Source organism: Lygodium microphyllum, chromosome 16 (genome assembly GCF_053477565.2).
Source record: "Lygodium microphyllum isolate KBCC chromosome 16, Lygodium_microphyllum_v1.1.10, whole genome shotgun sequence".
Classification (NCBI taxonomy): domain Eukaryota; kingdom Viridiplantae; phylum Streptophyta; class Polypodiopsida; order Schizaeales; family Lygodiaceae; genus Lygodium; species Lygodium microphyllum.
In genome coordinates this window covers 121,392,112-121,406,083 of record NC_141150.1, presented here as the reverse complement: position 1 = coordinate 121,406,083, position 13,972 = coordinate 121,392,112, and the positions used below count along the sequence as shown (strand labels likewise).

The 13,972-nt window shown below is 38.9% G+C and overlaps 1 pseudogene; it reads left to right on the top strand.

Annotated features, from left to right (window-relative positions):
- The first annotated feature begins 8,124 nt into the window (after positions 1 to 8,124).
- On the top strand, positions 8,125 to 9,452 carry LOC148023319 (pyrophosphate-energized vacuolar membrane proton pump pseudogene; annotated as a pseudogene).
- The last annotated feature ends 4,520 nt before the right edge of the window (positions 9,453 to 13,972 follow it).

The following is a 13,972-nucleotide window of genomic DNA, read 5'->3' as shown; positions in this document are numbered from 1 at the left end:
GTTATATAAAATGCATTGCTGCCTATACCCATAGCCCATCTGGTTGTCCTTCATATTCTATAGCACACACAATTTACTTGCAATATTTTGCAAGTAGCAACCAATCATGTGGCAATAGCTATATGTTTCAAGGATAGAATCCATCATGTATATGCAAACACCTAAGTTCTTGTACCCTAATAAGAGATTGGGAACCTACATGTAGAACTAGAGGAGCTTATTGACTAACAAATTGTAATGTTCAATGCCTTGTGAAATGGCTTGATGAGATCCTTTCAAGGCTGTGAGACTCCTCTAAACTTCCTAAAAAAGTATCTATTTATGTAGCCAACTTTAAGGGAGGAGGTCTAGATAAAGTTTCTTGAGAAATTTAATTGGTTTTGTCTTTGTTATACCATAATTGGTTTGTCTCTACCCTTAAAAAGGCTTCGACTTTGGCAAGAACAAGTTATCTTACCATTAACTTTAGATGGCTCCAATATATTGAAGAAATTGTGTGAGTGTCCAAAAACCATGGTAGAGTTGGGTTCTCAAGACAACTCTTTCTTGCAAGTTTTGGATTCTCTTCTCTCTTGCATTCTCATACTTGTTCCAAGTGAAGAAAGTACCATTCTTAACTCCAAATGTAGTTATCCACCCTTTCAAAACACTCATGAGGATAACAATTGTGATTGTAATGATGATTAGGACATTTGGGATGTCCTTTACCTCCGTAATAGTGTGATCATAAAGCTCAGGATTGGCCTTACGATGGATTGGCATTGAGGAGGAGGAGGAACAACAGAGCCGCCTATGGTACCGCCGTGGTTCTAGCCATGATACTGTTGAGGTTAATAAGGAGAATGTTGCCCAGATAGCTAAGTTGCCCAGATAGCTAAGCACAGCCAAAGCATCTTCGACAACTTCGAAGAACTTGCGTGCAATATAGGAATGTAGGGGCCTGATATTTATGCGCGCAATGGTGGGAAGACACAAATTGTGGATCGACACAAGCTCCCGGCTTTTAGCACAGTAGGGTTTAATGTGGGAGGGGACGACTGGAGTGGGTAATTATTGCATTAAAATGCATTGTCAGCATGCAAATGCCAATTTCTTGAATGTTTATCTATCAGGACCTGTCTATTTTTTTATTATCAATGAGCACAGATATTGTTTATGTCCGTCAATTCTGTTCATGGGTTGATTCCAAGGATGGGAACCAGCGATTACAGTGAAGCGAATACATTGGCAAGATCTTGTTTATGTCCATCAATTCTGTTCATGGGTTGATTCCATGGATGGGAACCAGCGATTACAGTGAAGCGAATACATGGGTTGATTCCAAGGATGGGAACCAGCGATTACAGTGACCATAGATCTTGTTTATGTCCATCAATTCTGTTCATGGGTTGATTCCAAGGATGGGAACCAACGATTATAGTGAAGCGAATACATTGGCAAGAATTGAATATCATTTCGATGTACTTGACCCCGACAGCCCTGTCTCAAATGAAGGTTATTGCTCTCTTTCAAAAGGTGAGTGCTTGCAATTTGTCTCTTTGTGAATGGTTTCATTGTGTAAAAGAACCTTTTGAGGGGGTGATAGTGATGCAGACTACCATACATGACAGATATACTTTTTTTACAAAATCCATCTTCTTCCTTGTATTTGTATGACATGTTAAATTATTTCAAGAGAATGTTGGGGCTATCAAAGAGATAGAAGTAGTTAGATTGTTGTTTTGAAAAGGGTCTCCATCTTGTACTTACCCAACTATTGAGAAGTAGAAGTTGCAGATGTGAAAGGAAAATGTATTCAAAGTGTAGAGATGGGCTAGAATGATTGAGAGAGGGGATACGTTTAGATATTTCATCCTGTCTCATGGAGAAGATGTATTGGTATATGACTAACAAAAGCTTTAAATTGGTCGTATCTTTCAGCAATTACAAGTGAGAGTTGGAGATGACATGTTTCCCATGATTGGGATATTCCATTTCATCTCAGAGCTTGAGTATCTCAATCTATAGTTGCAAGGATAAATATATGTGCTTATAGTTTGTCTACTAGGTTGAGCTCTCTTGATCCATGGCATGGAGTTGCTATGATTTCCAGTGATAAAACTGAGGACTACTAGTGTTGTTGCTACTAATTAAAAAAATGGTTATTGGTTATAGAGGTGACATTGGTTATCAAGGATGTTGTGAGGTTTTCTCATCTAACGTTCACTATGTGTACTGATATTTCAAGGACTAGGATGGTGTGAGGTTTTCTCATCTAACATTCACTATGTGTACTGATATTTGCTGCATATGTAGGTTTCTGTTTCAATAAGCAAAGTATCATCATCAAAGGATGTTTCAAAGAAGAGTAAAGGCTCCAAGGAGGAACCAGAAAAAAAAGAGAGAAAAGTGTATAGTTTACCACGGTAGAAGCATGATGCTCAAAGCTTGCTCAAATATTACAGCTTTGTATGAGGTTAAACTGATTCATGTGGACATTGTGGAGTCTGGGTTGGACACTGATGTGTGTGTTACCAACACTCTAATTGACTTGTACGCAAAATGCCACAATCTTGAAGATGCAGCATCTCTGTTTCATAAGCTACAGAAACGTGATATTGTAGCTTGGAATGCCTTTATTGCTGGCCATGCTCAATAGGAGAATGGCCATAAAGTTGTGGTACTACTTCAATGCTAGAAGAAAATGTGGAACCAAACAGGATCACATTTATAAGTACTTTGAAAGCTCTCTACACTGTTAAGTCACTTTTCCAGGGCAGGGTGTGCAGAGCATGGTCTTGGCCAGAGGGCTATTGAACTTTTGCAGGAGATGCAACATGGAGGAGTTGAACCTGATGAAATCACGTACAACTGCCTTTTGACAGCCAACACAGAATCCTTGCTACAAGGTCAGATAATTCATGGTCACATAGTTGAACGTGGGTTTGAATCTAGTGTAATGATTTGCAACAGTCTTATTGACATGTATGTCACATCAAAAAGCCTAGAGAAAGCAGGTAGGGTATTTAGCTGCATATCAAGTGTGGTGACTTGGAATGTCATGATGGAAGAATATGCTATGCATGGATGTGGTGAGGAGACTTTCAACCTATATCAACAAATGCTACATGATGGTTTACTGCCAGATGAGGCCACATTCCTTTCAACCTTGAAGGCTTGCTCTACTGTAGCATTTCTTCAATGAGGCAAGCTGCTTCATATTCAAATAGTGGAGAATGGTTATGCTTCTAACACACGCATTGCGAACAATCAAACTGACTGAGTTGAAGGGGTGTGCTTTTGTGTTATGGAATGCAGAGGGAAGGAGAAATTAGCTGGCTATTTTTGAAAAAGCAGGAGAGAACAGCGTGTGGTATGCTGAAAAAAGACACCAGAAGAAAAACCGCAGTGTATCTGACACGAGGGGAAGGATGAACGTCAAAAAGTAAGAATTCAGAGTTTGGATGCTCTATGTTCCAGGACTACATGGCTAGGGTTGCGATGTATGGAGATAAAGCCAAGCCACAAACCATGGCAGCTCTTCTACTGGTAGTAAGCATGTACTTTATCACGAGAAATCTTCAGGCTCCAAATGGCCTGCTTCTAGTGTAGGAAGCCATTCTTTTTGGACAAGAAAATCATCTCAAAGATCTCATTCAGTCGGTCAAGTGCTTGAAAACATCAAGGTCAATGATGCGGAGGTTTGGCATTTAGATGACGAACAGTGTTCTTCTTCTGAGTTAAAGAAGACATTTTCAATTATGTGGCAGAAGAGTTGTCAGGTGCAATGGTGATCGGATCTGTTATAGTACCACTTACAGATACCTGGGCAACTGGGTCTAGTTTAGATCATATTGAGAATAAATGTGGACTAGAAAGTAGAAACATATTCAGAAAGAGTACAATATGTGTTATCGAAAAGGTAAAAGATGTTTCGATAGGAGATAACAAATATGGCCTGGACATGGCAACAAGTGATGCCTCATCTGGAGCAGGAGATGGTGTGTGTATTCAGCTATAAATCAGAGGGGAAAGCATTGAAGAAACTGGTGGCAGTCATCATCTTACATTGACAGAAAAGCATGATTTAATCAAAGAAATGCTTCCATTGGTTGCAAGGGCATGTAATAGTGCTGTTGCTTGTATCGAGACTGATAGGACCCGCAGAAAGGACAGAAAATTTGGGCTCCCAACCTACAGAAGAGGAATTAATTGAAGCCATTGCTGCTGGTTGAAGGAGAAAAGAAGGATTGCTTGTGTTTAATATGGTCCTTTCGGCTGGTCTTTGGGTGCGGTACTGGGCTATGCACAAGCAGTCCCAAATAAGCATGTCATTGCATGCATTGGAGATGGTAGTTTCCAAGTCATAGCCCAAGATGTGTCAACTATGATCAGATGCGGACAGAACAATATCATATTTCTTATCAACAATGGTGGATACACTATTGAAGTGCAGATTCATGATGGGCCATACAATATGATAAAGAATTGGAATTACACTGGTGTAGTAGATGCCTTTGATAATGGGGAAGGAGATTGCTGGACTATGAAGGTGAGGATAGAAGTGGAATGAATATACAGAGTGTGAGAGAACCTGTTATTATTGAGAAGGAAGACCATACAACTTGATACCAGATCTCATGTTTTGGGTGGCCACTTAATCCATCCCTTGGATTCTTTGCCCCTTCATTTGACCTGCTGCTCAAAAAGACAGGGCTTGCTGCACTTAATTTTCTCAGATAACCACAGGAAAAAGCGAGGGAAAAAAAAGCAACACAAACAGGGGGTCTATTCACCAAATGTTTCTGTTGTCGAATGATTAAACTAGCAGATGACATAGATGTTTCAGTTGCTGTAAGTGCTATTGGTCTTCTCAAACATCTTTTAAGACATCAATTACTTGGGGATGAGGACCTTGGTCCATTGAAGACTTGTATCTAAAATATATATGATGGACCTTGAATGACAAGAATCCAGCTGTTCGGAAAACCTCTATTTGAGTTGATGGAAGCGGCAGATGTTGATGGGAATGGACAATAGATTACATGGAGTTCATCACTGCTACAGTGCATATGAACAAGATGGACATTTGCAGCTATTACCAAAACTCTCAAAAGCTCCTTGAATGTTGCAGCAGCATCTGATTGCACATCAGAATTTGGAAGCTCCATATAGCCAAAGAATTTCCTCACATTATTTGACTCTAAGATATACTTTGTTGTACTTTGATGTCTTATGCACGATGATTTTTCCCTGGAGCTTGAGCGTACACCCACAATTAGTCACACTTTATTTTGAATAATACATGGTTTTGAATAATACAATTAGTCACACTCTATTTTGCTTGTGGCAGTTTCCAGCAACTAAGGGAGTTTTGAATGCGATGCGTTTGTGCAGAGAGATTTTGCAGATCAATGTGGTTGCATCCTGAAAGCTTGTGGTAGTTTCTAGCAACTAAGGGAGTTCAAGTCGATTGGATTCATCGTTTCTCTTCTTATTGAAGATTGCCTAGCATGTCCCAACTATAACTTGATTGCTTCATTCAAATTTATAAATCCAAAATCTTGATATGAATTCACAATTTTTTTCATTTTGGTTATATCCATCTACAAGTGTGCATCCTACTCATGGGATAATATTTTTTCTCTTATCCTGACAGGTGCTACAATGGTGAGAAGAGTTAGTGCAACATTGGTGCTGAATTGTAGGGTAGACTATATTTGAATTAATAGCAGCTAAGATAATGTGTACATCAATGAGTCTGTGTACTGCAACAGGTCTGTGAGCACAGCGAAGGCTTTGTATACATCAACCAAAATCCTTGTCGATAGTAGCTAATGAATCAAAGGCCTAGATATCTGGCTCTACATTGGAATTAATAGCAGCTAAGATCATGTGTACAGCAATGAATCTGTGTACTACAGCAAGTCTGTGAGCATTTTTATGAGCAAAGGCTTTGTATACATCAACCAAAATCCTTGTCGATAGTAGCAGATGAATCAGAGGTCTAGATATCTGGCTCTACATTGGAATTAACAGCAGTTAAGATCATGTGTACAACAATGAATCTGTGTACTACAGCAGGTCTGTGAGCATTAATATGAGAAAAGGCTTTGTATACATCAACCAAAACGCTTGTCGATAGCAATAGATGAATCAGAGGTCTAGATATCTGGTTTTGTATTGGAATTAACAACAACTAAGATCATGTGTACATTAATGAATCTGTGTATTGCAGCAGGTCTGTGTACTACAGTAAGGAATACACCTAGGCATGCAAATTTTTTTACAAAAAAGAGCTCTGATTTGAAACTTCAGCAACCCCCATGTGATTTGAAAGTTGAGTGTAATAATTTTTGTAAATTTGCATGTCTGTATGTAGAGGCAGTCTCATATCATAATAGCAGTAGCAGTGAATGCTTTACAAAGGAGGGGCTATGGCAAGTAATACACCCAAGCATGCAAATTTTTTTACAAAAAAGAGCTCTGATTTGAAACTTCAGCAACCCTCGTGAGATGTGACAAGTCTCAAACACAAGAATTGGATGCTTCTGGTATTGTTGTTACTATATGGACCTTAGCTTGTAAGCAGTACAACTCCTACATTCAAGTTCAGTGTGTCTCGGTTTTCGCACAGGCCAACATGACTACAAAGGATTCTCATCCATCTGATCAACCTAGCCATATCATGAATCAAGTGAATCAAGATGATATTTCAAGGTCAGGTGGTATGATTAGCATATCCTTAAATTGTCCATGGACATCCATGCTACTTAGCGGATCAAGCCTAGGCAGCACTGGTTGGTTAAGAGCATGTGCTCCAGCTCAACAACATGGGTGGATCAAGAGGCATGATTGGTGATGATGATCTGCATAATTTGCAGGATAACTTCAATTTGGTATCTTCTGTTGCTAGACATGTTCAAGTTGATAACTCAGCAAATCTGAAGGCTTCGAGGTAAGTGGAATGGAGGTTTCTTGTTCTTTTAGTAAAAATCTTTCTGGGTTATGGGTTGAGGGTTGTTATACAAAACATTAAAAAAAGATATGATAGGGAAAGGAGGAAGCTTATCCTGCTTTTGATGCATCTTTTTATCCCCATTAGTAAGTATGATACAATATGGTTCCATGAGCAAATAATTTAAATATCATTTCATTATTTGTCTTGTTGTGGATAGGACTACAGGGTTTGAAGCATACAACCAGCAGAGTAGATCTATGTTGTGGAGCTTTGGGAGATTGCAATGCTTTTAGGATCAAGGGAAGGAAGTTTACTAAAAATGGTAGGTCTTCTCTTGTTGCTTTGAGCTTTTTTCGCTATGTACATGTTTGAGCCTTTTGATATCATTGGTAATTGTAAACACAAAATGCATCTAGGGACAACATTGTGGGTGAAGCAGCAAGGATCTGCATTTCAAAAAAAAGGAAGGGAGGCTTAGGAAGAGCTAACAAGACTTAATTTTTTAAACGGTGGAGCAGATTGGAAGAGGATGACAACTCTAGACCTACCTTAGGTGCTCTAGAACATGGTGAAGCAGAGAGAATGTAGTGTTCAAGACAACTTTTTTAGTGGATTCAATCACAATTCTATTGCTAACAATACAACATTGTGAACAAATTGTGATTAGTTTTCTTAACATGATATATTAGTGTAATAATGGCTTGTATTAATGGTTCCGACTAGTTTTATTGTATAAGAAAATTTTACTATATCTATGGTTTCAACTAGTTTTCTTATCTAGGAATATTTTACTAGATCATCAACTAGGAATTTTAAAAATTTTCTATATAGAAATATTTTACTAGATCACTAACTTGTAAAGTGTTCCACTTTTACTAACTGAGACTTTTTCTAGATACTTTGATAAGTATCTAGAAAATCTCTATTTTTTTACTATATGGAAAAGTGTTTAAAGCTCCTTGTGCCCCCTCCACCCTTCCCACCAGGACCCCTCCCTCGTTAAGAAGATCCCCGTCACCTGGACAGACCTCCGTCTAGTGCCACCACAAGATGGAGAAGCTTTGCCGCAAGTATCGTGCCGAGCCCATTGCCACCCTACTCCGAGTTTGAGTCCAGCAAAAGCATTAGGGTTCCCAAGGAAAGAGAGCTTCCACATCATGAGTCCACCATGAGCTTAGACGAAGATGCAGATGATTCTAACCAACCACCACCAGATCGCTATCACAACCGGTCTCTTGGCCTTTGAGCACAAGTCGAGGCCTGCCAGCAATGGCTACACCTTCCTTGACAACAACACCCACAGTCACAACATCGTCAATGGATCATCGGACTGTGACGAGGATGATAGATTGGATGAGGAATCAGATGCAGCAACTATTAGGAAATGCGCTGAAATTCAGCAAGCCATATCCATAGGAGCCACATCGTTTTTGCTGACAGAGTACAAGTATTTGGTTTATTTCATGGGCATATTTGCTGATGTCATTTTCTTATTCCTGGGATCTGTGAAGGGGTTTAGTACTAAGCCCCAGCCTTGCGGATACGATCCAAAGCAGGAATGTGCCCCAGCTCTCTTTACAATGATTTTCACTACAGTTGCATTTATATTGGGAGCTTTGACATCCATAGTGTCGGGATTTTTGGGCATGATGATCGCAACATATGCGAATGCTCGCACAACTTTGGAAGCCAGAAAAGGGATATCCCAGAGGACGATCCGCGAAATCCAGCGATCATTGTTGACAATGTGGGTGATAATGTGGGAGATATTGCTAGAATGGGTTTAGATTTGTTTGGCTCCTTTGCTGAAGCTTCTTGCGCAGCTCTTATTGTGGCTTCCATGTCATCATTTGGCACAAATCATGACTTCACTGCTATGTGCTTCCCTCTACTCATTAGCTCTATGGGCATTGTGGTGTGCCTCATCACAACCTTGTTCGCAACTGATGTGTTCGAGATCTCAAATCTAAGGGATATTGAATCTACACTGAAGAGACAGTTGCTGATATCCACCATCTTAATGACATTCGGTGCAGCTTTTGTTTGTTGGCTGGCACTACCATCCACGTTTTACATATATGATCCTAACGGTGGTGCAGAGATGGTTCAAAACTAAAAACTATTTTTCTGCGTTGGAGTAGGGCTTTGAGCAGGGTTGGTAATTGGCTACATTACAGAGTATTTCACCAGCAATACATACAGACCAGTCCAGGATGTTGCTGATTCTTGCAGGACAGGAGCTGCTACCAATGTCATCTTTGGTTTGGCACTTGGCTACAAGTCTGTAATTATTCCAATATTTGCTATTGTTGTTGCCATCTATGTCAGCCATACCCTAGAAGCCATGTACGGGATCACAGTTGCAGCTCTTGGAATGCTTTGTACTATTGCCACCTGTCTAGCCATAGATGCATATGGTCCCATAAGTGATAATGCTCGTATCGCAACCGATCTCTGGATGACCATGAAACTTCTTACACATCTCTCCACAAGAAGCGTAGCCGCAGTATAGACTATGAGGCCACGAAGGCTTTCAAGATGGACAGATTCCTCAACCATAGGACTTCTTCAAAGTCCACCTTGCGGCATCAACAGCCCCCAGTTGACAGCACTTTGGGGGAGCGCTTTCTCAGATTGGTCTCCGTGATCCACACTTTGGGGGAGCGCTTTCGCAGATTAGAAGAGATGAAACTGCAGATGCAAAGAGAGTCTGATCGATTTCGTGATGATCTAGAGGCCAGGCGTACAAAGATGTTCCTAGAGTCCCAAAAGCAGATTGCTAAGATGTTTGCTTGGGCTCTGAGCAGTAGTAAGAAAACTGATGAGCTCTTGCTGATGATTGTCGGTATTTTGTTCATCATTTGATTATTCTAAATGTTTCTTTCTTCCAGCTAATTTTTGGCTCTTCATGCTACGTTTCATATCATTTCATCTATATTACAACTAATGCGTTGAAATTATTCCACGCTTTGTTTATAAGAAATGTTTCGAGCTGATGGGATGATATTTCATTTCATTCTTATTTCAGCTGTTGAAATGTTCCAGCTGATGTTTCATTATTATTCCAGTTGTTGAGTTGTTCTAGTTGATGTTTCATTGTTTCCAGTTGTTATTTGTCTATTTTCAGTTGATTCGTCTGTTCAAGATTATGTTTATTCTACTTGATGTTTTATCTATTCTAGCTAAGGAGCTGATGTTGCAACTAATGTGTGCTCACTTGATGCACTTCTGGGGTTCCACTTCCGGTGTCTCGTGTCTCTCTTCTCTTCTCTCTTCCTCTATTCCTCGTCTCCCTCACGCACTGTTCAATAGGAAGTCTATAAGATGCTTCAAACCAGAAGGAGAAGTTGGTGAGCCCATAAAAGTATGAACAATGAATTCCTTGTTTTCACTTGCTCAATTTACTATCAGATGGTGTAAAGAACATGGCAAGAAAGGTATGCGTGTTTTGATGTTTTGATGTTTTACAAATGCGTGTTTTGATGTTTTACAAATGTCTCTTATGTTTCTAAACTTTGGTTTATTATGTGTACATAAAGGTAACAAAATCACAAATGATGGTACAAGAGATAATGGAACAATGAAAGCTAAGGAGGTCATTGGCCCTAATGTCTCTTCAAATCACGATACAGGTATATGTCTTTATTTCTACTAAACTTTGAAAATTAAAATTTGTACATATTTTACATCTTGCTTTATTAGGTGATTCATTTTGAGATTAACTAGCTTTAATTAGTCTCTTTGTCTAATTTAAAATGTTCATAGTTATTCATATGTTTAAACTTTGAGTAATTGTGTGTATATATATAAATATAGATTAAAGAACAACAAAAGGTGGGAAAAGAGGTAATGTAAGAAAGGAAGATCAGGAGGTTACTCGCAATAATGTTTCTTCAAGTCAAGATGCAGGTACCAACTTTAAGGATAAAAAACATGTACAAATTTGGTGACCCAAATTGATACAAAATATCTAATTACTTTCTTTTGTGTTATTGAAATTTTTCATAACCTTGTATTATCGTGAGCTTTGGTTAACTCTATGTATATATATGTAAACAAGTTACTAAAGATGACACAAGAGACAATGCAAGAAAGGAAGACATTGAGATTGCTTGCCTTAACACTTCTTCAAGCCAAGAATCAGGTATTACCAACTTTCTTATGTTGATAATGAATCATTTTTTGAAATGGTTATACTAACTAATGATATTTGATCACTTGAGTATCAATAGGAGTGATACGCATACCATCATATGATGATATCTATTGGCCACCCATGTTGAAATTTAGAGAAGAGGGTAGACAAACATTTATTACTTTGCAACATATTGGAGATTTATGGGATAAAACAATCAAGACACACATGTTGCTTAATTAGTTTTTAGTTCTACGCTCCTTTAAAATTATTTTCATTTTTCTTTTGGTTGCTAGAAGTAGATGTTGATGTCTTAATTTGTTTAATCTATTTTGATCATTAAATGTATGTTATTGATCCTTACTTAGAAATGATGACATTCTCTGTATAATTTTCTAGTTAAAAATTTATTGTGCAATTTCTTGTTTGATATTAGCATGTCTAAGAGGAAGGGCAAAGTAGATAAAGTGATAAGGAAAAAAGAGAATTTTCACGGAATTCCCTGTTGAAAGTACATGTAAGTAGGGAAAGTAAAAAATAGGAAAAATGAGAGATTTCCTAGTGAGAGTACCTAGGGAATCACCTCTAGAATTTTTTTCCTATATATGAAATATTTCCTATATAGGAATTATTCCCTACATAGAAAATTTTGTATTTTCCTATGTAGGAAATATTTCCTATGTTCCTATGTAGGAAATATTTCTTATGTGATTCCCTGCTTATTCTCACTAGGAAATGTCCCATTTTCCCTAGTTTTTACTTTCCCCACTTATATGTATTTTCAACTAGCGAATTCCATGGGGAATTCTCTTTTTTTCCTATATGGGGTTTGATTGAAAGTTCCTTGTGACTATTCCTCGATCGCGACCATCAAGAACAGGGGTAGTGGGGTTTTCTTCATACCCCTCAATTGGCCCTAGTACATACACCGTTGACAAGAAGTAGCACGATCTCACCGCAAAGAGGGTTAATGCAAGTGATTCGTCCATGGAGGTGCTCAAACCTTTGAGTTCTCTTAGGGCTTGTAATTTGTGTCTAGGGCGAATGGGGGTAGCGAGACCCCATTCCCCCCACTATTTCCTTGATCGCGCCCATCAAGAACAGGGGTAGTGGGGTTTTCTTCATACCCCTCAATTCGCCCTAGTACATACACCATTGACAAGAAGTAGCACGATCTCATCGCAAAGAGGGTTAATGCAGGTGATTCATCCATGGAGGGTCTATGAGGATCAATATCCAATCAATTGTGACAACACTTTGACTTTGAACCTCAATCAATTGTGACAACGACACTTTGACACCATATTGATGGGGTTGATTTTGTCATTGTTGTTAAAACCCTTGTGTTCAGGGAGCAGGTGTGACCACAAAGAAATGTTGTTTGCAAAAATGCTTCCTCATACCCCCCCCTCCCCCCTTGTTGACCCTGGTGTGACGGGGCTCTCGTTACCTCCATTGTGAGGACTCCACAATTTTCCTTGCATCTTTGCTTCGAAAAGAAAAGGAGGGCAAGCGTGAAATTTTACGTTCGTCCGAACAAACACACATATGTCCAAGAAGACATCCAAATAGTGGAAAATGGGCTCTTTCCATCAAAAGGTGAAGCACTTACTAGTTTGATGATTTTTCTCCATCATGCACTAGTTGTTCGTTTTTGGTGCTAGGTAAGGATGGGCTTATCTTAGGGCTTCATGTGTTCCACTTGTTCGGGACCTTCTGAAATGAGTCATGAGATGAGGCTCCTCTCGGATGATGTGGTAGTGGTGATATATGGAATTTGCAGTTGATCAAAAGTTACTCTCATAGAGTAGGGTCATGCGTATACAAATGGTTTGTGCATGGCTTCAAATTTTAGTATGTTTGAGCTCTCTTGATTAGCGTAATACCAATGCGAATGTGGTGCCTATTTGTAGGGACTTGTCTATTTGAGCTGTCATAATTATTATTACATAAATAATAATAATGGATCAATTATGTAAAGAACAATAATCTTGTTTGTCCATTCACGTATTGTAAATGATGGATTGATTTTCATGGGTAAGGTGAAGCTTGATGGATTCTCAAGAGAGCACTCACATGGAGGAGTTTCATCAATTCGTGTTTCAAATGAGCCAATATGCAATTTGCAATAATGCAATATGCAATATGCAATATGGTCTTAAAAAGGAATGATGGTTTCATCTATAGATGAATTTGGAACTTTTTTAAAAAAATGTTTTTAAGTCTACCTATACATCTCTCTTCAATTGTCTCATAAAGTTTCATCAAATCTTTTGATAGGTGAATGGACGACGAAAGTCTTTTGATAACATGTGTCATCGATGTTGTAGTTGTTGTTATGGCAATGTTTCAGCTATTGTTAAGGGATTTGGATGACGCAGATGATGACACTATGCAATTGCATACTTTGATGGAGTGCATGGCTTGAGGTTACGTTGCACGTTGAGCTAGGATAGGTCAGCAAAAGCACAATCGATGGTCATGCTAGGCCTATCCAAGACTATAAACTTTTATGGAGCAGGGGTTTCTAGGGAGTTATTCGAACTAAATGTTTAAAAGTAGGTTACGAGTTAGCAGGAGTAGATTTGATATATCTCGTCGCGAAGTTAGCACCACAAATGCGATGCAAGAACACGAGCTATAGAAGAGCAATATATGTCGAGAAGTGGGCCTATATGGCTCTGCAATGCCTGGCGAGCAGCTCGAATTTGGGACTTATAGCTGATTTTTATTGAGTCTCAACTTCATTTACACAGTTGGCTGTTGTGGACTTTTGCGATGCATTGGTTGCATCTGGATTGCATGGTATGTACATAAAGTGGCCAACATCACAACAAATGCAAAAAATACATATGCATTTCAGGCCCTTCGAGGTATACTGTATGTTGTTGGTATAG